Source organism: Anser anser (assembly GCF_964211835.1).
Source record: "Anser anser genome assembly, chromosome: 1".
NCBI classification, from domain to species: Eukaryota; Metazoa; Chordata; class Aves; order Anseriformes; family Anatidae; genus Anser; species Anser anser.
This window is the reverse complement of record NC_139720.1, coordinates 192,774,577-192,801,600: the sequence shown is the minus strand read 5'-3', so window position 1 is coordinate 192,801,600 and position 27,024 is coordinate 192,774,577. Positions and strand designations below refer to the sequence as shown.

At 38.7% G+C, this 27,024-nt stretch overlaps 1 long non-coding RNA gene across 2 annotated transcripts; it reads left to right on the top strand.

Annotated features, from left to right (window-relative positions):
- Nucleotides 1–3,593: 3,593 nt before the first annotated feature.
- LOC310883948 lies at nucleotides 3,594–26,462 on the top strand. 2 transcript variants are annotated; one of them, XR_014573959.1, is made up of 4 exons: nucleotides 3,594–3,629; nucleotides 18,541–18,801; nucleotides 21,327–25,621; nucleotides 26,329–26,462. It is a non-coding gene; the product is annotated as an uncharacterized lncRNA (long non-coding RNA). The 2 variants fall into 2 exon arrangements; XR_014573960.1 differs by having other exon boundaries at nucleotides 21,327–26,462.
- Nucleotides 26,463–27,024: the final 562 nt, after the last annotated feature.

The following is a 27,024-nucleotide window of genomic DNA, read 5'->3' as shown; positions in this document are numbered from 1 at the left end:
TATTATGAAGGATGGTAGCAAATTATGAAAGTTGGTGAAATAAAAACCAGGAACTTCATGCTTCATTTCAGTCACAATAGATAGAGACTCATTGGCAAATTTTCTCTTTGGGAAATCCCAGCCTCAATCATTAGAGCACATCCACATAGGCTTCCCACTGACACATACACACACTTGTGTGCATACATGCACACTCGAGTGCGGCCACCGAATTAAAATCCTAGGGGAAATACATTCTGAAAGGTGACATAAAGTGTTGAAGTAGCATTGTGAACCACATAACTAAAATGCTTACTTAAAGTTGGATTTCCTTGTCACTTTTCAGTGCTATCATTAAAACAAGAGGGAAAACAGAAAAGAATTATTGCATTGTAATTTCATCCCCACAGTCCTATTTGCCAAGAATATATGTGGTATATTCTGTGAATTCTGATGTGTGGCCATTGGCCTAGGGAAAATAAGCCTCTCCAAGAGCATATGACGGGAATATATAATGACTCCAGTTAACTATCTCAAATAAGCATACTTAACAGCTTGCACATGGGGAAGAAAACTTATATGAGAATAGATTGCTAAGTGATACTTCATAATGAACTGTGTGCATCAGTGTTTGTATATTTTCCTATAAAAACAATAGAAATGAGAAATCACCACAGAGTGCAGGATGGCACCATCGGCTCTGCACTGAGCCCCAGCTGGACCCATGGGGAGCAGGTTGGAGGATGTTTAATGGCACTGAATGATGGTCTGCCCCTGCTCCCCTCCTTACCTAGGGAAGGATTTTGTTGTTTCAGACTTTCCTTTGTCTCACCCATTGCCAGCAGCCAGAGTAGCCTGCCAGGCATAGAAACCAAGTTAGATGCACAGGCCTCTCTCCTTCCTGATGCTTCCTATTCCCAAGGCTCCTGGTGACCTGCTTGCAGCAGGGTATGTGAAGCTGTCATTAAGTATAAGCAGGGCCAGAGTTGGTAGAAGTGAATATTCATTTTCTGCCTTCTGTTATGAAGTGGAAATTGTACCAGAACACCCCAAAACACGTACAAAGGTCTTTTTAGTCCACAGGGGACTCCTCAGGAGATGATGTGAAGCCTGGGAGATGGGCAGAGCACCACAGGGAGCAGTGGTCCAGGCTCTGGGGGCTGCAGGGGCTCCCTATAGATTGCAGGGCAGGGCAGGGCCTTCCAGCTGTGGCCCCCACTGCACCAGCCAGGAACAGGGCAGCCAGGGCCCAGGGCAGGGCAGCCAGGAGCAGGACAGTCAGTCCTGGGCATCAGTACCTCCCTTGGGATGGGGATGGGACATGGGCCTGAGGGTGGGCCTGGCTCAGCGGAGCCCATGGCTGGCCAGGGCAGGGCTGTGGGGAGCTTGAGCCTCGCCCTACTGTGGCCTCACTGGGGCAGAGGCTGATGACCCCAGTGCTTAAATGAGGTCCTTGCTCAGAGCCCTGGGGAGGCCGTCAGGGCCATTATGACCTGTGGCACCTAAGGGTCCTGACACTTGTCTTGGAGAGCCTTCCTTACAGCGTTTTCTGGGTGCAAGTGTACCTCATGTTCCTTAGAACCCAGTCTTCAGCTTCATGTGCTGGGATCTTGCCCCTGTGCTTGTGTGCACCTCACCGGTTTCCTGCTTCCTCCACCTGTTCTGACAGGGGCAATGTGGCATCAAGCAAAGTCCTTTAAATCCACCCCTCTTTAAGTCCACCTTATTGAGGGGGTACGAGCAGGGAGTGGCTTCTCTTTAGCACATGTACAGCCCCCTTCCCCTGTCCCTGGCAAGCAATCCATGAACAGAAACACACATGAACCCCACGATATCCAGCTCATGGTGGGGTCCAAGGAGGGGCCCTGCATGCTGAGTTGTAGATGCAGCCTGGATGCCTGACCCTGTGTGGACACCTGCCTCTGGAGGAAGTGTTAAGTCAGGTAAAATAAATCAGCTGTCACCAGCTTCCAGGGTCTGTGCTTCGTGCTACAAATGTCCATGGGGCCAAATTGACCATGTCCATGGGGCCAAATTGACCAATTCTGACCTCAGTTAAGCAGAAATGAAAGAGCTGACAGTAGAAATTAGCCCATTAGTTTCGACCATCATTCATCCATGCTGAAGTTAAAAACCACAAATAACTCCTTTCTCTAGACGCACTAAAGACTATGATTGTATGATAAAGTTGATAATACTGAATTACAGTTATAAATCTGGAGAGGGAATGTCTACATACTTTCTCACACATATAAGCCACCACTTATACCCTAAAAAAGATGTATTTTGTTATTTTTTCCCTTCAGAGAAACCTTACATCCCTAGAGTATAAGAGGGCAGAACTGAGCTCACTCTAATAATACAAAACCCTCTTATGATTTCAAAATAAAGTTCACTGCTTTTCAAATTGACAGGAGTTTGAAAGGTTACGTTTTCTGCAGAGGGCTATGACATTTGCTCAGCTTTCTTATACTGTGATGTGGGGCAGCATCTTTGAGCCTGCTCTCCAAAGCAAATCATGGTTCAGATACCCTTCACTGCTGTACATCTGGCAGTGCTGAGACCTGAGGGCTGATTTCATTTTACTTTCATTGTCTCCAGAGGAATTGCACCATTACAACTGTGGTTTGAACCTAGACATGTGAAAGAGTAAATGGGGTTGTTTCTGGGAGACCTTCCTCTGGAGTCTCTATAATATATTTCTTTAAAAATCAAACAAGCAAGCAACCAACCAAGACCCCAAGTTATATTAACCTGTGCACCTTGGACCTTGGTCAAAGGCCAGCCATGAACTGAAGGAAGAGAGCTAAAGCACATATGGGTAAAAGTGACATACTAAAACTCTGAATACCTATTGCATTGACATTAGAGGAGATAAGAAGATGACAAGCTCACCTAGGAAAACAGAACAAGGATAGCTGTCACATTACATGTTAAAAATTGACAAAACATCCATATATCTAAAATAGGATGTAGTTTACAAAACAAATATGTACATGGGGTTTTAAAGTGCAGTAAAAAATAAAGTGCAAAATTGTCTACAAGCATTTCTACACGAGAAAAGCAATGGTTTTCTTCTCTAATGATGTTTCCAGTGTCTCAGTCCCAGGGTCAAACAGAAATAAGACCTTTCACACTTTCCAGGCAAAAACAGAGAAAGAAAAGAAGGAAGGAAGGAAGGAAGGAAGGAAGGAAGGAAGGAAGGAAGGAAGGAAGGAAGGAAGGAAGGGAGGGAGGGAGGGAGGGAGGGAGGGAGGGAGGGAGGAAGGAAGGAAGGAAGGAAGGAAGGAAGGAAGGAAGGAAGTGTCCTGGTTCCAGTTAGGACAGAGTTAAGTAGCTCATAGTAGCTGGTAGGGTGCTATGTTTTGGATTAGGATGAGAAGAGCGCTGATAACATGCTGATGTTTTAATTGTTGCAGAGCAGTGTTTACACCAGGCCAAGGACTTTTCGGCTTCTTGCTCTGTCCTGCCAGCGAGCAGGCTGGGGGTGCAGCAGGAGCTGGGAGGGGACAGACCCAGGACAGCTGACCCAAACTGGCCAAAGGGGTATTCCATACCATCTGACGTCATGCTAAACAATATATAGGGGTGGCTGGCCGGGGTGGGGGGGCCGGCTGCTCGGGAATAGGCTGGGCATCGGTCAGCGGGTGGTGAGCAATTGCATTGTGCATCACTTGTTTTCTTACACATTATTATTGTTAATACTATTACCATTATCACTATTATTATTATTATTGTTATTATTATTTTCCTGTCTTAATAAACCGTCTTTATCTCAACTCACAGGCTTCACTTTCCCGTTTCTCTCCCCCCATCCCAGAGAGGGAGGGGGGAGGGTGAGCGAACGGCTGTGTGGTGTTTAGCTGCCAGCCGGGTTAAACCACAACAGGAAGGAAGGAAGGAAGGAAAGAAGGAAGGAAGGAAAGAGAAAGAAAGAGAGAAAGAGAGAAAGAGAGAAAGAAAGAGAGAAAGAGAGAAAGAGAGAAAGAGAAAGAAAGAGAAAGAGAGAAAGAAAGAGAAAGAGAGAAAGAGAGAAAGAGAGAGAGAGAGAGAAAGAAAGAAAGAAAGAAAGAAAGAAAGAAAGAAAGAAAGAAAGAAAGAAAGAAAGAAAAAGAAAGAAAGAGAGAAAGGTAGCCTGGGACTTGAGTTGATCTGTTGTAATGTAGACAAGTGCCCTAACCACTAAGCTGCAGTAATTGGAGAGTGGCTTTTTCTTCAATCTTTTATTTTGACCAGAAATTCATTCTTGGCCTTCAGAAGATTTTCTTCATGAAAATGTTTTGGCACATGGTCAAATTTGAGCAGCATAGGAAATAATGAGCAAATGTAAGGTGATTTAAATTTAATTGCATATTAAGATAAGACATTTAAGCAAGTCGCCTTATTTTACTTCTAGTGACTTTAAAAATTCACACTTCTTCAGACATTTTCCCCAGTTCAGCTGACAAAAAGTAACACCTTGTGCCATGCTACCCTGAGTTGGCTATATGTAATCACTACTGGGATATTCTGATGAAAATCTTCAGATTTGCCATATCTGTTTCAAGCCAAAAAAATATGTAATGGAAAATTCCCAAACAATTTTAGCTGGAATCATTGCTTGAACAAGGCTAAAAAGAGAGTCTGAGTCTGTTGAAAGGTATTGAGATCATTGTCAAGACAGAGTTGTAGAAGGACTAGTGTCTAAGAGGAACATGGAAGAAAAGAGAGGTTTAAGGTAGGTACTATTCTCTATCACTAGAAAAAAAGGTGGATTCTTTAACATGTCAACATGGAAGAAGAAAGAGACTTAAAACTTTGTAACAGAAGAAAGAAGAGTGAGGAAGACCCAGCAAGATGAGATAAATCAATATGAGACACATGACAGCCTCTGAATAATTAATTGTAATGTCCCCATCTTGAGTAGTTCAAAGTCATGTCAAGCTTGATGTACATGGTAGGAGAACTCACGGTTGTTGCTATTCAAATCTTCCAAATTGCCTCTGTTTCCCATGGTGGTTGGTAGCACTACCTCGAAACAGCTGTCTGAAGAAATTTGTTAACAAAAGCTGTAGGAATTAACAGTGCTTCTCACCTCTGGTCATCAGGCTACAGCAGTTTTCTCTGTGAAATTGAAATATCCAAATCATAGGTCTTTTATTTCATAGAGTGTGCATTCAAATAGATGTACAGGGAAGTGTATAGCAACAGTGTTCTATACAAATAGCGTCTGTGGATAAGATGGGAGGTGGGTAGATCAGAGCACGATACAAAGGCTAATTTGGGGGTGAATATTTCAGCTTATGTATATTAAAGCACTGATGCATGAGTCATTGGCACAGAATGACTAATTTTTTTGCATCAGAGTAATAGAACATTCTTGCGTACAGCTTTTCAAATCTATGAATAATGCCAGATGAAATGGTTCTTCTTTAAATCAATCATCTTCTGTGTTTGCTGCATAACAGAGATACTGGTTCTTAGACAATACATAGATGGATATCCTAAATATGCCAAATATGATAGAGAGAAGAAAGAATAAGATAATGAAAAGGAAAGAAGGAAAGAAGGAAGGAAGGAAGGGAGGAAAGAAAGAAAGAAAAAGAAAAAAAGAAAGAGAGAAAGTAAGAGAGAGAAAAAGAGAGAAAAAGAAAAAGAAAATAGAAAAAGAAAAGGTAAAAGAAAAAGAAAAAAGAAAAAGAAAAAGAAAAAAGAAAAAGAAAAAGAAAAAGAAAAAGAAAAAGAAAAAGAAAAAGAAAAAGAAAAAGAAAAAGAAAAAGAAAAAGAAAAAGAAAAAGAAAAAGAAAAAGAAAAAGAAAAAGAAAAAGAAAAAGAAAAAGAAAAAGAAAAAGAAAAAGAAAAAGAAAAAGAAAAAGAAAAAGAAAAAGAAAAAGAAAAGAAAAAGAAAAAGGAAGAAAAAGAAAAAAAGAAAGAAAAAGAAAGAAAAAAAAGAAAAAGAAAAAGAAAAAGAAAAAGAAAAAGAAAAAGAAAAAGAAAAAGAAAAAGAAAAAGAAAAAGAAAAAGAAAAAGAAAAGAAAAAGAAAAAGAAAAAGAAAAAGAAAAAGAAAAAGAAAAAGAAAAAGAAAGAAAAAGAAAAAGAAAAAGAAAAAGAAAAAGAAAAAGAAAAGAAAAAGAAAAAGAAAAAGAAAAAGAAAAAGAAAAAGAAAAAGAAAAAGAAAAAGAAAAAGAAAAAGAAAAAGAAAAAGAAAAAGAAAGAAAAAGAAAAAGAAAAGAAAAAGAAAAAGAAAAAGAAAAAGAAAAAGAAAAAGAAAAAGAAAAAGAAAAAGAAAAAGAAAAAGAAAAAGAAAAAGAAAAAGAAAAAGAAAAAGAAAAAGAAAAAGAAAAAGAAAAAGAAAAAGAAAAAGAAAAAGAAAAAGAAAAAGAGAAAAGAAAAAGAAAAAGAGAAAAAGAAGAAAAATGCAGAGACTACTTTCTGGTAAAGCTGTGTATAGGATCAATGTAAAGCTTTTTATTGCATACATTTCTTTTGTAACAGATCTCTGAGAGGTCACCAGCCAGGTGTCTTGCTATTCTTGCTTAGAATAGAAGCCAATTGTTCATTTTTATGTTAATAGTAACTGGGAGAACAGGAATGGTAAATTCAGTTCTTAAATTAACAACTTATGACAACTTGAGTTAAAACACAATATGAGTGTATTACATTTCACACTGAATCCACATGGTTAGCTACAGCAGGTATCAGACCAGCAGGAATCACTACTTGTCATACTTGTGGTAACTTTCTAATTAGCTATGACATAGAACAGCCTTTTGATCTTGACCATGTTTTACTAATTATTTAATCTTTGACAACATAAAAACGTGTTTCAGCACATAACATAAGAAAGAAAACTGTACAAGTTTTCTTCCAAAGCCTGCAAAAGTGTATAGCATATGCAAGAAAACAATTCCAAAATTTTCTCAAATCTTTTTCTCCCTCTCTTTTTATTTAAGCTGGAACTGAGCCACAACTCCAAACCTGAATGCGCCCAAATTTTCCTCTTAAGATAAGGTTCATCACATCCAGTGTCAGACACCTATGAGAAAGATATTTAACCCTGAGTTGTTCTCTGGAGTTCTCCTTATAGTCAATTGAAAGAAACAGCCACCTTTAGATCATTTTAGACTTTAACCTTAGAAACAGGGAAATCATACTCTAGAGCTGCCTTTTTTGGTCCGCTGATTCCAAAGACAGACTTGAGGGAGACCAGCTTGGAGATACGTACATCTGGTAAGATAAATCTCACCCAAGGTATCTAAGGAAGACCAGATGTATCACACCCCAGAAAAACCTAATTCCTTCCATGGACTAAAAGAGCATGCTTAGGGTTAAATGAGTTGAATTCCAGTCTTGTTGTCTTCTATATATTTGGCAGAATCAGTGTCTGGATCTGGACAGAAAACAATGGTTAGATTTTGTTTATGAATAAAGTAAAAACATTCTTTGAAATTCTGGAATTTGTGAGTGTCTTACCCAGAACAGTAGGCTTCTGGCTAAAGCATTTGCTGAAGAGTGTTTGGGGGAGAGCCAATCCCTTGCCTGACTTGATTCATGGTGAGGAATCAAGACTACTTAATGTAGGTGAGTGCCCTGACAAATGGGTTTGTGTCTGCTTTTGGGCCTGTTTCACTTCATATCATTGGATAAGGAAGAAAGAATCTGAATCAAGGCTGAGTAGTACCTTCTGGATGGGTCTCTCACCTACGGAAAATATTTGCTCGCTGCATTATCAGGTCATCTCTCACCTGCTTTTTCATTAAGTGTAGAAGTTCTTCTCAAAGAGTTTTGTTAAGACAGATATGATGCCAAAAATTCTTGGGTTTTGAGAACCATCTCTTTCTGATGAAAAAGCAAGTTGTTGGAAAGTCCTGGCCAACACTCCCCCAAACCATCAAATTGGCTACTTATCTTCCTGTTTGAGGCCTGAATGCATAGAAACATTTTGTCCCTGTTATTTCTCTTTCTGTCTCACTTTATTTTTTCATTAAAATTTTGTGAGAGACTCTTGTGTAAATGAGCAGAGCACATTTGTTTATTTATTAAACCAACTTCATCTTTGAAAACACTCCACTCTTATTGCCTTATACTCTACAGATAAAAAGCTTGGACTGATAAACTGCAATAGTGTTTGCCAATGAGCAAGAATTCTTCAGCAGCAGCCGATGGTTTCAAATACTGTTTCTTTCTGTTTGATGAATATCTACCTGAACAGGTGAAAATGGGCACCAGCTTCTCTACTCCTGTCTAGCAATGTTTAACACCTCATGCATATTGTGCTAACACATTTGTACAGGTTCCAGGCTGTAGCTGTCTCAAGATCAGCCAGTTCATTTTTCTGCCCTCTCCCTGCCCATTGAGTATAGTATTGGTAGCACATTCCTTGCAGGCTCTACAGACCAAGTGCAGCAAGGACCTCAGCTCCTCCTGGTTCCTAGTGCACTCGTTCTGATGGAGCTGTGCTTCAGATACATAAGAGTTTCATACCCAAGGGTCTTGCTGAACTTTCTTGGAAGTAACTAACTGATTCTAAATAGAAATCTTTTCACTTATTTTTAATAGAAGCTTTTCTCCATCAGCTTTGGCAACCAGTATGGGAAAGCAAGTTTCTCTCTTGCAAGTAGCAGCAAGAAAAAGGAAGAAATACACTCTGAAGGTCTCAGCACACTGGAGAATTGGGTTTACAGAAAGCTCATGGAATTCAACAAAGGCAGATGCACATTCCTGTAAAGTGATTTAGAACAACCCCATGCAACAGGACAAGCTGGGGAGGAGGCAGCTCTGCAGAGAAAACATGGGAGTCTTGTTGGACAACTAACTCCATTCAGTGAGAGTAGAGTCTCCAAACTGGGGGAATAGAACATTCTTTGTCATTTCTGAGACTACATGTGTCTAGTGCAGTTTTGGGCTCCCCAAGACAAGAATAATTCTAACATACTGGAATGAGTCCTGTGTACCATCAAGGGTCACTGAGATGATTAGCTACTAAGTATTTGATGTAGAAGGAAAAGCTGAGAAAGCTTGATATGCTCAGTCTGAAGGAGAGAATCTAAATGACAGATCTTATTGGTGTCTTCTCTTGGAGGTGCGCAGCAAAAGCATGAGAAGGAACAGACACAAACTGTAATGCAATAAAATTTATAGTGTATATCTGGAAAAAAAATCAAAACGAGGGTTGTCTAACATTGGCATAAGTTGCCCAGAGAGATTGTGAAAAGTCAGTCCTTGGAGATACTCAAAATTTGACATGAAAAAGCCTTGAGCAACCTCATATAACAACAAGCCATCATATGACCCCCTAAGGTCTCTTTAAACCCATCTTATGGTGAAGATCTTGGATGAAGATCTTAAAAATTTAATTTTTGGTCTCAGGTGTTACCATTCTGGTGAGATTAGTATGGTGAATACAATTGTGAAAGACCTGAATCTACTTATTAAAATGATGTTTGTGTAATAATTGCATGAGGTAATGGAAAGAGTCACTGAATGGCTGTAAGTTTCTTAAAAGTATCTAGTTGTCATATCCATATTCAGAGATATGCTTTTACAGAAAAGAACTTGCCTTTTGGATCATTTACTGTTATAATCCAAAGGTTGTGTTTTTTATTTATTTATATATTTATTTTCAGAATTTGCTATTTACAGTTATTACCTAACATTACATTTCCTTAGCAGTTGTAACAGAAGTATAATATAAACATGTTTCATATGTAAAAGGGAAGTAAAACCTCTCTGACTTTGTAAACAAAATGGATAGTTGGTTTTGTTTGTTCTGAGTGTTTCTGATAATACAGGGATATGTGACCATGACGTAATCAAGTCTGCAAGACAAAGTTCAGCCTCTCCCCTTCAAACCTCTAATTCTGATGTTCTGCAGAGCAAGGTGCAATCCTGAGAGATAAGCAAATGCCACTGTTTAGAAATTCATTTTGACTCAGAAGAGTTAAGGCAGTCAAGAGCAATACATGCTACCAGCTCGGTGCAGTGCACTTAACTTCTGTTACTCATTCTCTTTTTCCTTTGAGACACCCAAATGAAAGTTGCACAGCTGGTTCCTGTTGCTTTTATTTACTGCTGTTGCACATTTAATAGTTTGCCATTTCTTGTGACATTTTTCACACACCTTAAACATCGTTTTCTGTGCTCTTCCAGAAAAAAATGACTATTTTGTTTGGGTGCTGAAAAATGTACCCTTTCAAACACAACATTTGTAGGGAGGTTCACCTTTGGTTATTCTATCAAACCATTTTCCATTTATCCTGAGGATACTCCACACCTCTATGTACCAGGATAGACTCCTGAAGGGATAAAAGAACATGATTCTTAGAAAAGGGAAAAGTTGTAACTGTATTAGTAATCCTCCCAAGTATCCACATCGTATCTGTGAGGCTTTGCATTGAATTACTCTGCAGAAGGCAAATGGAAACAGAGGCCTCTCTGCAACCTTCAACATATACTCAGCATGCTGATGGAGAAAGCATTATGTAAAAAACAGCAAGAGCCTATAAAAGGAGTAAGAACTTTGAATCTATGGCACTGGGAAGAAAACTGGCTTCACGGAGTTTTCTTTTTTCCTTCAGAATCAATTTAGAGCCTACAAAAGCTGCTGAACTGAGAAAAAAAATTCCTCTCTTAATACACAAAACAGGTACAGAAAATGGTGATTTTGGAGCTTTCCCATAGTACCAGTGCATTTCAGCCCTGGTTGAGGGGGACCACCTCCAGGTGAAGAAGGGAGTTCATCTTCCAACCCCACATGGATTTTTTTATTTTCTGTGTTCACTGCCAACAAAGGCACCAATTAGTGCATAGCCTCAGCACTGAAGCAAATGAAAACAGAGACAACAGAATAAAGGGAGATATGTGTGTGCTCCTGGAATTCTGTTTGACGTTTATTTTGGATTTCATCAAGGCCTACAATCTTTTGCATTAATTTAAGGAAACAAAACAAAACAAAACAAAACAAAACAAAACAAAAAACCACAAAACACCCAATCTCATTACCATTGGATATGATGTTGGGGGAAATGGGCTGGAAAAATCCTGGATCTTTGCTGTGCCTTATTCTGGAATTACAAAGAGTAGAGCAAATTCTTTACTGCTGTGCCATTCTACTATTATGTTTAACAATCTAATTAGAAAGGCTGTGTTGCTTTTCCCCATTATAAAAGCAAAGACAGTGCACACAAGCAAAACCAATTAGACAGCTGTAGTTTACAGAGCAGACTTGCCTTGAGGCTGGTTTCTAATGAACCCCCAGTAGATGGTTCATATCCAGAAGCAGGACAGAAGAAGCACAGCAATAACACACGCTATCTTTCCTGCCATCAGGCGCTAACTCCATTGCAAAATGCTTTAATCAAGGGAGCTGTCACTCGTGATGGCCGTGCCTTCTTGCAGTCGCAATTGGCACCAGCACGAGCAAAGTGACACTCACCTGGCTGAAAATGCATGTCCCCATCTTGGCTCAAAATCATGCTAACAGGTGGTAATAAATCCAAAATGTTTCTTTCAGTTTTATGAATGTTACTTTCTGCTCACCAGGGACTTGCCTTAACTTAAAGCAGACACAAAACTGTACAATACGCTGCATACTTACCACGCTTTTATTTTTCACCATGTATGGCTCAAATTAAGGCAGGCTGTATTGAGTAGATTGCTCACTACAAGTTAGTCATCTGTTTAGTGTTTCTGATGTCCCACAAAGCAGTTGTGGTTGTTCACAACTCTATTAATTAAAAAGAAAATGACTAAGGAAACTACTCAGTGGGTTGATGAACCATTCAACCACTTCAAAACTAAGGAAAACATTAAAACAACCCCCCCCCCCCCCCCCAATTCCTTTCCTTGAATAGCCTGATAACAGGTATTTGTTTGAACTGAACTTTATAGGGCTTGCGAAAAAAACAAGCTCTTGTCATCACTGCATTTAAATGAGTTTTATATACAAGGAGCTGAGTAGCACTGTCTGAGCTAGAATAGATGAGATCGTGTCAGCATTCCCATTAAATATACCCTTATATTCAGTAGGATATGACTCACCTATAGAATTTCACTCCAGGCTAAAATTTTGTATTATTTGACAGTAATACTTGGGTCAGATCAGGCAGGCTGGGGACTTGTAGGGGGGTTTGTATAAATTCATGTGTATTCATAAATTAAATGTATTTGCATAAGACTATATTCATATTCTTATTCAGCTGTAGAATTGCATTGCTATAACTGCTGTTGTTATCACTTCAAGCATGATGTTCTCATTTATATTATTCTCAATTTCATAAATAAGTGCAGAAAGTGTTCTTTTCCCTCATTTTCACAATCTGTTTGCCTCATCTCTTCTTGTTCCAGTGGGGTATGTAAGGGTGGAGGGGGTTAAGAAAAGCAGAGAAAAAAAGGAAAAATCTGAAGATCCAGGAGTAAGAACAGAAATCCAAATTCTTGCAGCTTACATGAACTTAAAGAAGACATTAGAAGTTAAGACTGAGCAAATAAGAATTTGCAATGCATTTCATTTTCAACACTACCACAGAAAATCAATTTCTTTTGACCCAAATATTTTTGAAAGAGTGCATATTTTACAAATGGACCGATGAGGGAACAGCAGAAATTTTCAATGAGCTGTCATTGTGGGGATGCATTTAAAATGAAATAATGAAAAAAATTGCACTTGAGGATAAAGCCTGAACTGGCAGAAGAATTATATCTTCAGATTCACCTAGACAAGGGCAAAAGTAACAACAAAAAGGGCAAAAGGTAAAAGTCTATAATGTTCCCAATTTATATCTTCACTTACTGCTTTTTAAAGGAATCAGTTTTCAAGGCTGGTCAAATAGAGTAAAGATTTAGTTATGAACTTTATGAAGTTCTACCCAGACTGATAGGAGTGGCTTAGTATAACCATGTGGGTGAAAGTAAACACAAAAGGAGGGGTTACCTAGGCTACTGTATATTTGCAAGTACTTGCCGATAATATCTCCAAATGTAGCTTAAAAACCAACCAAAAAATAGATAATGAATGCTTGTAAGGATTAGGAAAAGTGCCAGAGATAATAGATCAAGGAATTATTCTTCATGGGAAAAAAATGTAGGATCAGATTTCCAAAACTGAAGCTAGTGTGAATTCTTTATACTGAAGCAATTTAATTCCCCAAAGAAAGTGCTTTGGTGGGTGGGTGAGATGAAAAGGAAGCTTTTAAAGGCATCTTCCTGCATTTGTAATGGTCATTTATTGTTTGGAGTAAAACTAGGTCAATTATTGTTAGTTCAGAAAGAGGTAAAAACTATGCCTGGATTAATTCCAAAAGCCTCCCCACCCATCATGTCGTTCCCCCTTCCCCACCTCTCCCCTCCATTTTGTGCTATGCAAATAACACAAAAGATATGTTTTCCCACTGATTGATAGTCCACTGTAGGATGTCCTTGCAAATGTTGATAATGGTATCTCCTTGCTGCCAATCCTAGGTTAGAGGAGTGCACTGCTGCTGATTTTTAAGTTTAACCTGCACATGCTGGATAGGTTGTCTGACTGAGGAAGGAAGTCAATGACTTGCTTCCTTCATGGTTGGTCTATATGAGTGCCTATGCTCTAAGACCCTCATGACAGGATGAGGACCACACTTTGTGTTCAGATTCAGTAGAAGTAAACCAAAGGTAAAGAAAACAGGGAAAAGAGGCATCTTTTCAATACCTCTTTTAACACATTTCTTATGTGTTAAATACGCCCCTTGTATTCAGTCATTCTACTTTCAGGTATTGTTATTTTGAGGCCACAAATATTGATAAATATTCTAGATTGCCTTGCTGTTAAATATATCTCCTTTACACACTTGTCAAAACTGTTTCATATCTTCATGCAGAGGAACAAATTCTGAAGTTCTGGGCAAACTTCAAACCAGAATCTGGAAAGCAATCAATCTTTGCAAGCACATAATCATGTTTACTATCCTTCACATGGGACTAAAGACCTAAATTGTGGCCTCATCCTGTGCTTTCACACAAGAGTTTAAGGCATATATACAACCACATCTGGGTAGAGCTTCTTTGCAGAGGGGTGTAAGGTTAGAGGAATTCTTGACTAACTCAGACTAAAGAGACTTTTTGTCTGTTATTCTATCTGAAATAACCAGTACCAGATGCTGCAAAGAACAACAGAAGAACCCTGCAGGAGGCAGAGGCAGAATAATCTGCCTCCACAAAGGTCTCCTGATCCTGCTTGCTAATTGTCAGAGATTAGCTTAAGCCCTGAAGTGCTAGGTTTAATATCTTTTCCAGAAGTTTTATTTTCTTTAATTATGATAACTCTGGATATCCATGATATTGATATAGTATCCAATCTCTTTATGAATCTGGTTAAGTTTTTGGTCTCAACAACTTCCTTTGGCAATGTGTTCCGCAATTTAATTACACGTAATATGAAAAGGTATTTCCTTTTATCAGTTTTGACTTGCCCACCTTTTAATTTCAGTGAATGCCTTGTTGTTCTTCTTTCCAGAGGCAGGGTGGAAGCCCCTGTTCTGCTTTCCTTGTGCTGCTTTATATGATAACATTAATTTGTAAAATATTTTCATTTTGTGTCTCACTCATCCTTTTATAAGGGGAAAAACCTCTGTCTTTCCAATTTCTCTTCATATGACCACATTTCCATTTCTGTCATTTCTCTGTGAACTCTCACCAAGTCTGTTTTATTGTTTTATGGGGCACAGCGTCTGGTGCTGCAAGAACTATCTTAAGTATACTCTATCATTTTTATTTTTAAAGACATTATGTTTTCCATGCTCTTTCCATCCTGTCCTCTACGCTTCTACAGCATGCAAAATAGTTTAGTATTTTTGGACCGCAAGCATGCTGTTAGTATGCTGTCTGTAGTGGTACCTACATTTCCCTGCTGAACTAAGCCATTAAATAGATTCTAATGCTTTGTAAGAGTAATTTCACTTTTATCCTCTGATGTGTTTTACTTTGCATTTATCAGTGATACTTTCATCTAATTTAGAGCTGTCTGTTCCTGAATAACAGAAGTGATTTTGGATGGGGTCCAGTCTCCATAAGTAAGGCGCTTAACTCGAGGCTGAATTGCTGGTCCTTAGTGAGATAGCTCTGCCCAGATAAGAGGACAATTTTCCTTCCTCAGCTGATGGAGAGAGGCAAATGATGTGAGTGCTTCTGAAGGGAGATCCCGTCTACCTAATCTAAGTGCTTGAATTTACATGTGAATTAGGATTCCACCTTTTTTGTATATTTTAATATGTTACTGTTCACTATTACCAAACCTCCACACGTATCAAAAGCACACCTTAGAATGATATTTGGGTTCACTTCACCAGCAACTTTTAGCTTAAAAAAAAAAACTAGGAACCTTTCAATAGGACATTTTGAATTGTGGAATCATAGAATTATAGAATCATAGAATGAGTTGCAAGGGACCTTAAAGATCATACAGTTCCAAGCCCCCCTGCCATAGGCAGGGATGCCACCCACTAGATCAGGTTACCCAGGGTCCTATCCAACCTGGTCTTGAACATTTCCAGGTATGGGGCATCCACAGCTTCTCTGGGCAACCTGTTCCAGTGCCTCACCACCCCCTGAGTGAAGATTTTCCTCCTAACATGTAATCCATATCTCCCCTCTTTTAGTTTAAAATCATTTCCCCGGTATCATTATCTGCTCATATAAGTTGTTCTCCATCTTTTTTATAAACCCCCTTTAAGTACTGAAGGGTCACAATGAGTTCTCCCTGGAGTGTTCTCTTCTCCAGGCTGAACAACCCCAGCTCTCTCAGCATGTCTTCGTAAGAGAGGTGCTCCAGCCCTTTGATCATCTTTGTAGCCCTCCTCTGGACCTGCTCTAATAGATCCACATCCTTCTTGTACTGGGGACCCCAGATCTGGACTCAGTGCTCCAAGTAGTGGAGTGCCTCACGAGGGCAGAGCAGAGGGGCACAATCCCCTTCCTCGATCTGCTGGCCACCCCTCTGTTGATGCAGTCCAGGACACAGTTGGTGTTCTGGGCTGCAAGTGCTTACTGCTGTCTCACATCGAGCTTTTCAACCACCAGAACCCCCAAGTCCTTCTCTGCAGTGCTCCTCTCATTGAATTCTTCCAGTCTGTACTCATGTCGAGGTTGTTCTGACCCAGGTGCAGCACCTTGCACTTGGACTTGTTGAACCTCATTAAGTTCACGTGGGCCCAATTCCCAACATTGTCCAGGTCCCTCTGGATGGCATCTCTTTCTTCTTTGGTGTCAACTGCACCACTCAGCTTGGTGTCATCTGCAAACTTGCTGAGGGTGCACTCAATCCCACTCTCTATGTCATTGATAAAGATATTACACAGCACTGGTCCCAAGACCAGTGTAAAATAATACATAGCTATTTAATCCAGAGAGTTAATATAAAGGAGATTTAGAAAGCTGGGTAGAATGCTAAGCTCTGTCCTAATCCTGTACAGAGAGCACTGGGAGGAAGAGTGGCTTTTCTTTACACTTCCCATAGTACACCCAATCATGTGCCCTGAAAGGGAGAGGGATGAGGGATGCTAAAGTGCTACTGATGAGGAGAGTTTGTGGCATGGTGGCATTTAATGTTGGAAGTCAAGATCACAAAATTATTCGTCTTATTCATTCTACAACTCAAAAGAAGAAGATTCTTCTTATAAGGAACCCAGCCTAATGGAAGCCAAGAAGAAAGAAGAAGGGGGACAATAATACAGGAACATTAAGGAAGATGAAACATAAGGAGCGAAAGGGATATGTTTGTATAGCCTTAGAAAGTACATATTTTAGGTAGATTATGCTTTTTTTTTTTTTTTTCAATTTCCCCAGACATTGTATACAAGGACATAAGAACTGTTCTGAGATGAACACCAAATAACTGTAAGTAGATCCTGCTAGCTCTCTAGCCTTGTAGCACTACATATTGTAGGTTCTGATATTTTTTTCATAATTATTTTTTTTTACTTTATATGCATTTATTAAACAATGTAATGTCTTACCATTGTCATTACCTTATATGTACTTATTCCAGCTGTATTATTTTATTTTGATATTTAAGATTTATCCTCAACAAAGATTTTTTATGTAAAACTTCATGTAGGTTAACGGAAAGATAAAGACAGTTAAAGGTCGGTGCCTTAGGACACACACATGCCAGCTGGTCATGTGGAAATATCCTAGGTGGCCTAGGATGTGGCCAGCTGTGATTTTGGAGTTATCTGCAAATAGCCGGGAAGTTATGATAAACCTGTTCCTGGACAGATCTGGTGAGTCTGACTTTTCATGCTCTATAAGCCACTGGCACATGAATGTCAGCATTTATCATTGGAACCATTGCATAACACTGCGAGCAAAATTCTGAACCATACCCTTTGGAAGCAGATGGCTTTCGTCATGTGCACCATGTCATATTGTAATAGTGGGTAGGCCTTTCTATGCTGAATTCAACAACATATTGAATTTAGAAAGGTTGTTTACTTCGTTTAGTGGCTTAGTAACAATCAGGAGAATGATGAAGAAGTAAGGAACTATATCTCTGTTGAAAATATATTCCAATTTAGTCACTAGAGAATACTTTTAGAGTCAGTTTACTTCCAATTGTGTCATTTTACTTGTGTTTTGAATATGTAAGTGCTGTCTTCCATTTTATACACACATATGCACAGGCAGACAGGTTGTTGCTTTAAAATGTCATTTCCATGAAGTATCACTTGAAAAATCCTCATGACTTTAACTAAGGTAGAGTAACTTGGGCAAAATATAAGGTCAAAACAGCCCTATATGGCAGATTGCTGTTTACCTGCTTCAGAATGCTTCAAAGGTCTTACTTACTTACTGCCAAAGCTCGGAATATGTGTCAAAACTGCTTAAGATAGGGATCAATTTTAATAAATGTGACCTCAAACCTTCCAAGGTGTTTAGGTCTGGGAACACTTACAGTACATCTGTTATTATTTTGGTTCAGCTGAGTTTACTGTTTTAATCAACAACATTTCAAGAGAGCTCCTATAAAAGACTTGCATTAGAGATACTAACTTGTTTTCCATGTTTACATTTCTGCAATTATGTAACTTTCTTTCTCATGGCTGAAGTTATGAGATGTCTTGAGTTGTGGCAAAGCAGCACCACAAGTCAGGACTCAGTATCAGTCTAGACCTAAACTTCCTGTAGCTTCATAGCTAGAAACTGCAGGCCTGTAGTCAGAGTGACTGGATAATATTGAAAGGATTGTTGTTATGCAGAAATTAAGACTACACGGGTTCTCTCCTGGATATATCTGGGGATAGTTTAAAAGTTATCTTCCATGTCTCTTCCTTATTCTCCTAATTAGTGCCTTCCTCCAGGGAAGCTCCTGCCAGTGGAACTGTTCTGGGTGGGTTGATAGAACTTCTCCTATGTAGATCTCTGGGGTGGGTACCCCAGTAATGATATAACCAAGATAATAAAATCCAGTTGTGTGAGGGATACAGAGAAAGCAGGTTTGGAGCTTCTGTTTTCTTCAGCTTGCAGCACCTGAACAAAGCAATGTACAGTGAAGCTTGCTGGGGTCAAATTAAAACTCTAAACGTGAATGCTTTTTTTTTTTTTTTTTTCAGAGAATTGGGTCTGTGGAACATACTGCACCGGCAGGAGGAGAAGGTGTCCTAGATTAAAGAGACTGTATACTGGAAAATTAGTTAATACAACAACTCCTTGGAAGGAATATCAACATTACGTGTCAACATACTGGCAGATCTTTGAAATTAGACCGGGACATTCATTGGAGGTATTCTGTCCATACTTCTTAAAGGAGCACTTCAGTTCTTCTGTCAGAGTGCTGCTCACAGTTGGAGACATGATGCTGAACCAGCAGGACTGTAAGTCATTTCCAATACAGAAATTGTTTTTCGTGCCATGGTGGTCCTTCTTCCTGAAGGAATTAATCAATGCCTTTGGGCATGCCACTGACCCTACTTCACAGAACAGGGTTCAAAGCTCTATTCTCCCCTGCCGTCCCATCACACATCTGTGTGTGCATCAGAGATCTCCCCTTGTCTCACCAGCTCACCCTGTGCATCCCGCAGCTGAACCTGCGGGTAGGTTCTCAACTGCCAAAGGGCATATTTCTCAGCATTTTGACCATGGTTATTGAAATCTTTGCTGTAGTCAGATGGAATAGAAACTGGACTGAAAATAGAATGAGGAAAATTCTGACCCCACTTAAATTAATAGCAAAGTCCTATTGCTTTCCTCACTAGGGATAGTCTTATCTCAGTAAAGATATAATGTTAATATCTATATAGAAACAGGTAACCAAAAAATGTTGGGCATGATCATTGACATCCACCTGTAACTAAAGGAATGATGGTAAACAAAACCGATCCTTTTATAATTTTATTTTCCTAATTTCACTCAACACTTATGTACTAAGTAAAAAAATATTATATAAGTATCTGCTAAGGCAGAGAGGAGATGATAGAATTGTCAAGGAAAAGTGGAACTCCTAAAGACTTTCAGGCTATATTGGGTTATGTACACAGTATACAGGCTTAGTATGTGGTTAACACCACTTCATATGATTCTGTTCATAAACTTATTGTTTTCTTAAAACTAGTTAGGAAGTTAAGTCTACTAACCCTTATGGAAAGCTGTTCCTGAAACTCTATCTGCTGATGGCTAAAGACCTTGGAATTTTCCATGCTAGTAATTCACCTGTAAATAACCAACTGAATTATAATGCACCAGAACTAGTGGAAAAATGAATGTTATTTATCTTTGTCTCATTCCATGGAATGAATGTTTTGAGCTGTTGTGTATCTTACTACCTCTATGTTTTTTCTTTCTTTTTTTCTTTTTCTTTTTTTTTTTTCCTCACAGTAGATGATGCTGTCTTAAATTATCTCTTCTTTGACATCATTCACTTCAAATATTTGTAGACTTTATTTCATCTGCAATCTATCATTCAGTCAGGCAATCCACTTGCACCTCCTCTGGCCCAGCAGTCCATTACTTTGTTTTCTGACTGGCAGCTGTTTTACTTATTTTACTGCTTCAGAGGTAGTAAAAAAAATATGAAAGATCTAGGAAAAAAGGCTTGGGGCAGGCTGGAGGCTCTTCCTATCTCTTCCAGATCTATCTCAGGCTTAGTCACTGAGCTGGGTGAATATTTTTTGTTTGTTTGTTTTTTGTTTTTGTTTTGTTTGGTTTGGTTTATTAGACTCAAAGCCACAAAAATAAATAAAAGACTAATAAATAAAAAAGTGTCAGCTTAAACCAAGATTCTCGAAATATCTTTGCTAACAAGATCTTCCTTGTTAGAACAGTTTCAGAACAGTTTCAGGCCAGACCATTTTGATTTCTGAATTTTTAGTACTTCTATGCCTTTATAACTACATATATAATGGAGCAGTGACGTACCTACCTCACAAAGAGGCACAAGGACTTTGCTGCAGTATGTAAAGTATTTTGAGGCCCATAGACTCAAGAGCTGGGGTGGTGGTGCCATGTCCACCTGAGTGGACAATGTTAAGTGTCCTGGGGTAGATTATTACAATGCTGATTTACAGACTACGACTCTACGTATATTTCATAGTTCAGACAAGACATTGAAGAGATCACAGCTTCAGAATGTAGAGCAAGCTTTAGCTTTATAGCCAATCACAGAGAAATATTTGTCTTGTTACACAGCAAATATATATTTTAGCTAACCTTTAATCCCATTTTACTGGATATAATTTTAGGTAAGTTTATTACTCCAGAAAATTGGAACTGGGAAACATTCAGTGTAGAAATTACTTTAAGTACAGTAAGTCTTCCAATTCTGCTTCGAGTCTTTTCTTCTGGGAAACCTGGCCACTTTACTGTTTTTCCTGGTGCTAGGTTCTGAGCTCCGTGCAAGAGGATTTTACAGAAAATCAAAAAGTGATTTTTTTCTATTAAAAAATAATTATGGCTTAAAACATTTAAAAGGAATATTCTATTTCTCTGTCTTTTCTCATAATTTATATCATACAACTCTAGATTCCCAATACTCCTTGAATACCTAATTCTTCTAGGCAAATATTTTTCTTGTTGGTCTTCTGGTCTGAGCATCCAAGTTCCTCAAATTTCCCAATTCATCCCATTCAAGCCTAAGACTTAGGAACTTCACGATACTGTCTTGTTTGGAACTAAAACTATTCAGGGTCTTATTTGGGTTCAGAAACCTCAACAGACATCGAAAGAGGAATGTGGTTTTCAAAGCCTCAGAAATTTAGGATGCAATTCTCTGAGATGATTGACATTTTATTGTAACTAAGCAGAAAAGTTTAAAGGGTCTTAGGAAGTCTGTACCAGCTTCGATATTTTTGGAAGTAATAAAATTGAGGACATAGTAAAACGACTTTTTTTTTTTTTTTTCCAGGAATGAAGGAACTGTACACCATTCCGCATCTCTTTTAGCAAAGTATCCAGCACAGTAACAAAAACCACAAGCTGCAGAACTTTGGTACAGTATCTGGGAACCAAAGACTGTGGATAGTTGTGGATCAGAAATGGGACAGGTAGAAAGGTCCTCTGCATTACATTGGATTACTGAAAATTGGATGGATTGTTGCATTTTTTAAGGTGCTTGTCTGACATAGGTAGTGATCTGATTAATTATAATAGGAACATTAACAGTGAAGAGTGGGAAAGGATATAAACTAAAAAGAAAGATTTTGAGGGAAAAAGGGAAGAAAAAGGATTTAAAAAAATATTCTATGCACAACAGATTTCAGAAATGGATTTTTTTTTTTAAACTGGAAAGAAAAGAAAGATCTTTCAAAGGCTCTTAAGAAGGGAAAAAATAAACACAATAATGAAATGTAGTTATAGTGGAAAATGTCAGATACATTAGCAAAAAGGCCAAAAAGGTTTCTATTCTGTATTGAATAAAACAGGAGGCAGATTAATGTCATATTTGGATTTTTGCTTTAATGATTGAAGAAAGTGTAAAACTACAGAGGCTGAAATTAGACATTTTGAAATATCTACCTGTTTAAAGAGAGCTCTCTGAACTGTTACCACTAATTTTTCACGAGCCCTGTGACTACAGATAAGTTTCAGAGGGATGGAGGAAATTTATTGTTGTATCAGGTATTTTTAAGTGTATTGGTCTGACACCGGCCCCAAAAATAAGTAGAATGAGATTCCACAAAAGGAAAAGTGAAGGAGGGTAATGTAATTAGTGCTAAGCACAATGAGTTTATGGATAACAGATCAAACATCAGTGCTATCATAAGACATTTAAATTCTACAATGAATTTGATTTGTTGTCAGACAGCATTTTGATGAATAAAATTAGAAAAATATTAAACAGTTCAGTAAGTTAACAGATAGGTTTTAAAATATAATTGGAAATAGGCAAATCATCATTATTATATGTGTTTATCTCTATAGAGCCCTGTAGAGACAAGTCTTTGTTCTTTTGTGTCAAAAATTATGCTCATAGATTGAATAAAGGTCTACAAAGATCTGATGATTGTCAGCCATAAAGTCAGGTGTGCAATCTATTCTGGTTGTTTGGTCCTGTAGAGTCAAAGGAGAGTTACTGGCACCTCCAGAGGACAATCCGTCCCATGCCATTATTTAAAACAGATGTGAAGAAGTGTCCTCTGGAAGTACCTATGACTTTCTAAAGGCTCTAAAAGGAGTCTATGTGGCTAGCTTAAACTACAGGCCAGACTTCGGGGTAGTGGAAGGTAGGTGAGATGGATCTTTCCCTGATACAGCCCTATCTGTATCACTTAGTAAATCAAGCACAAACAAATAATATGAACTGCAATGTGACCAGCTGTAATGTTATATATATATAAATGTAAGAATTACAGCCCTTATAGAGGAAAAATAACTATATTTCGTAAAGAAGGGACTCTAAAAGACTTGGATGTCGTCTAAACAAAGTGAATTTGTGGCCCAAACAGCTATGTGCCAATGTATGTATCAAAGGAAAAAAAAAAAGAAAAAGTCAAGAGGGGACAACTTTCCTGTTTCTATAGCTGACTGATGTGATGGATGTTGCAATGCAGAGCTCAGTTCTGGTGTCTAGTCTTCAAAAAACATGTTGAAAAAATGGGGCCACAAGAGCCACAAGAAAGATTAGAGGATAACAGAACAATTCAAGAAGTGCCACCTATTCAACTTACTGAATATGGTCTGTCATGATGGCTTGCTCAGAGGCTTTTACGTACCTACATTGTGAAAAAACAGATCTAATGATAAGAAATGAAGCCTTCAGAGAAACATTCACACAGTATGAATCACATGGTAAAAAGTGAAGAAAAACAAATTCAGTTTAGGCTTTAGGTTCATGTATTTTGCAGTGAGAGGAATTAACCATCAGAGGATTTTAGCAGGCATTGTGATGAATCCTCCAGTACAAGAAATATTTTGTTAAATCAAGCTTGGATATATATCTAACCTTGATTTGATGTAGCAATTATATTTATGTGATGAGGCTAATTTTGTTTGTCTTTTTGCTGGGAGTCCCCTGCACTATTGGCTAATTTCCTATCCATTTGATAGTTAGGCATCCTTCTCACAGACAACAGATGTTTCTCCAAACATTATGAAAAGTAGGCAGCCTGAAGGAGTAGTGCCTGGATTTGCTGTGGCATGGCAGTGTGTGTTTCTGTATTTTTACCCCTGAAGAATCAACATGGTGGTTAATTTTTCTCACTTCTAAAACTGTGAATGGTAAGCCTAGACTGAGTGTGTTTAATGTCAGTTTCTAACACTTGATTCAAACTGTGATTATTGCTCTAAATAGAGTATATTCTTATCACAGAAGCTCTAATCAGAATTCAAATGTATTAAAGATACCTAATTCAATCAATGAGCCAGGAGGTTCAGGGTCACAGGAAACTTGTTTTCTCTACTCTGGTACTCATGGAATGACCTCTCTGAAGCAATAGAATCTAACTTCAATACAGGCATTAGAAGTGAAGTTAGTCATGAAAATGGGAAGACATCTATTAAAGACAAAATCATTCTAGATGATCACTGATGTGTTTTGTAGCCATAATATCTGTAAATAGTAAACAAACATGGGCTTTCCTCTTTATTCAACAACTAAAACACATTATTCTGTTTGGTATAGTGACTTCAGTATTTTCTAAGACTTTTTGTCCTTCAGTGATAAAGTTATAAGGTTAAGCTCCAGAGTAGTTTGTTGGATGAACTGGTCTGAGACTGCTTTGACTTTATTATTATTATTATTATTAGGGAACTCCTTTCCAATTCACCCAACCTCTTTAGCAAATCATGCCAAGGAATATCAAGGACTGAAGTTAGTAATGTGCCCATGGGATTAGTCAGTTCATTGGAATGGCTTTGTAATCTGATGACAATCAAGTAAAATATTTCCTTTACTCCTCATGCTACTGACAGGTTCAGGATGGTTTTGGTACTACAGGCAATCTTATCTAGCTTTTAATATTTATTTGTGAAAATGCATCAGTGAAGAGCATGGATGCTTTTGGTTTGTGGAAGAAAAAAGTGCAAGGGGACAAGGCATTACTGTTTGAGGTTACCAGATGATGATGGTATTCTTCCAGTTTGTTAAGCCTGGTGATTGACTGCCTTATCTTCAAAGGGTGTGATGAAAAAAGTGAACTTTTTCTGAGACTAATACATTTCACCAGGTCATTTCCTGCGTAGAATGGACATAAGACTTCAACCTTCATCACAGCTGGAAAGAATCTCTAAGTTCCTCAATGTTCAGTCTAGCCAGTACCTGTAACAGGTAGTTTACCTGTGTGAACTCATCACTGCTATGTGGGAACAGATGCCAAGCTATTCTTCAGATTTGCCTATGAGTGTATGAAGACTGTCAAGAGCCTGCCAAACTGGGCAAGAAATCCTGTTAGAAAGGGATGATTTTATTTTATATTTTTTTTCCTCCGGGAGCTCTCCGGGAAATGGGGCAAGGGTAGATCAACCTTTGGTTGATTTAGCTCTTCTGATGGATTATACAGATAGTGTCCTGGTTCCAGTTAGGACAGAGTTAATTTTCCCTCATAGTAGCTGGTAGGGTGCTATGTTTTGGATTAGGATGAGAAGAACGCTGATAACATGCTGATGTTTTAATTGTTGCAGAGCAGTGTTTACACCAGGCCAAGGACTTTTTGGCTTCTCGCTCTGTCCTGCCAGCGAGCAGGCTGGGGGTGCAGCAGGAGCTGGGAGGGGACAGACCCAGGACAGCTGACCCAAACTGGCCAAAGGGGTATTCCATACCATCTGACGTCATGCTAAACAATATATAGGGGTGGCTGGCCGGGGTGGGGGGCCGGCTGCTCGGGGATAGGCTGGGCATCGGTCAGTGGGTGGTGAGCAATTGCGTTGTGCATCACTTGTTTTCTTACACATTATTATTATTAATACTATTATCATTATCACTATTATTATTATTGTTGTTATTATTATATTCCTGTCTTAATAAACTGTCTTTATCTCAACTCACCGGCTTCACTTTACCGTTTCTCTCCCCCATCCCAGAGAGGGAGGGGGGAGGGTGAGCGAACGGCTGTGTGGTGTTTAGCTGCCAGCCGGGTTAAACCACAACAGATAGTCAGAAGATTCAGTTAAGAAGAAAAACACATGCCAAAATAAGAATAAAAGTTGAAAAGACAGGAAGGGCCTGGGGATCATGAGAAGATTGTGAAGAAGGCAAGCAAAAAGGTAAAGTACATGTAGTATCTGTGGCTAGAAAAAAGATGGCACAGCTGGGAACTTCCTCTCTTCCTGCCAATTCCTAGCTGCTGTCACAGCACTTTTGTGCTACTGACAGGAGGGATAATTTAAAGCAAACAATTTATGTTGGAAGATCAGATCAGCACGTCACTAGTTTAGGAGTGGCACATTGCAAATTTGGCCTGAAACTCCCTTTTCACATGTTTCCTGTGTTGTGTAATAAGCTTTGTAGTCCCAGCCAAAGATCTAGGGCTCTACAAGTATACCAAGAAACCATACTGATGCATATCAAGGATTCATGAATGCAGACATATTTTATATATACATATCTTCCCTATAAATGAGTCAATCAGATGCTTCCTTTTAGGTGTGCAATGTTGTTCTCAGAAAGAAACTGTTATGCAGTATCCCCCCAGTTCTACATATTTGTTAGTAACTGTATGGAAAGCCATAGTTGAAAAGCATAGCATAAAAGCAACAGAATTGTTGGTGGGAGTTAAGTTTTCGGCAGTGAAATCACAGGTGGGAGTGTAGTAAGTACAGGACAGTGGCACTCAGCGTATCTTCTTTGCTTTTAGTTTAATTGAACTTGAAGGACAGGTGTGCTCTTTGTTTTTTGCACAGAGGGATAGTTCTGTTTTTCTGATGTTGGCCTTTTGCTATACAGCACAAATTTCCTTTTCCTTATTTTCTAGGTAGCTGTGACAGTTGTATGTACTGTAGAGGTAAAGAAGAAAACCCCTTTGAGACCAGAGGCTGCTGAGGAAATGTTTTCCAAGAAATATTTCTCATCACTTCAGTGTCCATGAGCTATTAAATCACTATAAGGGTACTGCTAATTTGACTTCCTCTACCTAAACAAACTGTGCTATTCTTTGAAGATCTCAACTAAGGCTTGAATAGGTTCAGCTCGCAATAATTCAGCTGAAAGCATTAGGTTAATTAATCTTATTTAAAAATCAGTGAAACAGAAGTTAATTAAAATGTAAACAATGGGCTGCATTGTTACTGACAACTTTAGAAAAAAGAATCTTTGAAATTCTTTGTGTAATGGATTTTACCTGACTGCCCTCTGAGGAGAGTGTAGTTTTGCAACAGATCACATTACTGAGGTAGCCTTTCTTTCACTTTTAAATGAAATATATTCTTTGCTTCTCCCAGTGCAGTGCAGCTGCACAAACTGGAGCCAGTCAAAGGCTGTCAGAGCCCTGTTTACCAGGGAGGTGCTGGCTACCGGGAGTCTGCTAGACATGAAACACTACAGAGAGTGGCCGGAGTCCCTGGAGCAACCAAAAAGTGGTGTTTGAGAGCACCAGGAGGAGAGAAACAGATGATCTGGAAAGTCAGAAGGCATAAAAAAAAGTCAGTTGGTGAGAAATGATTAACACCAG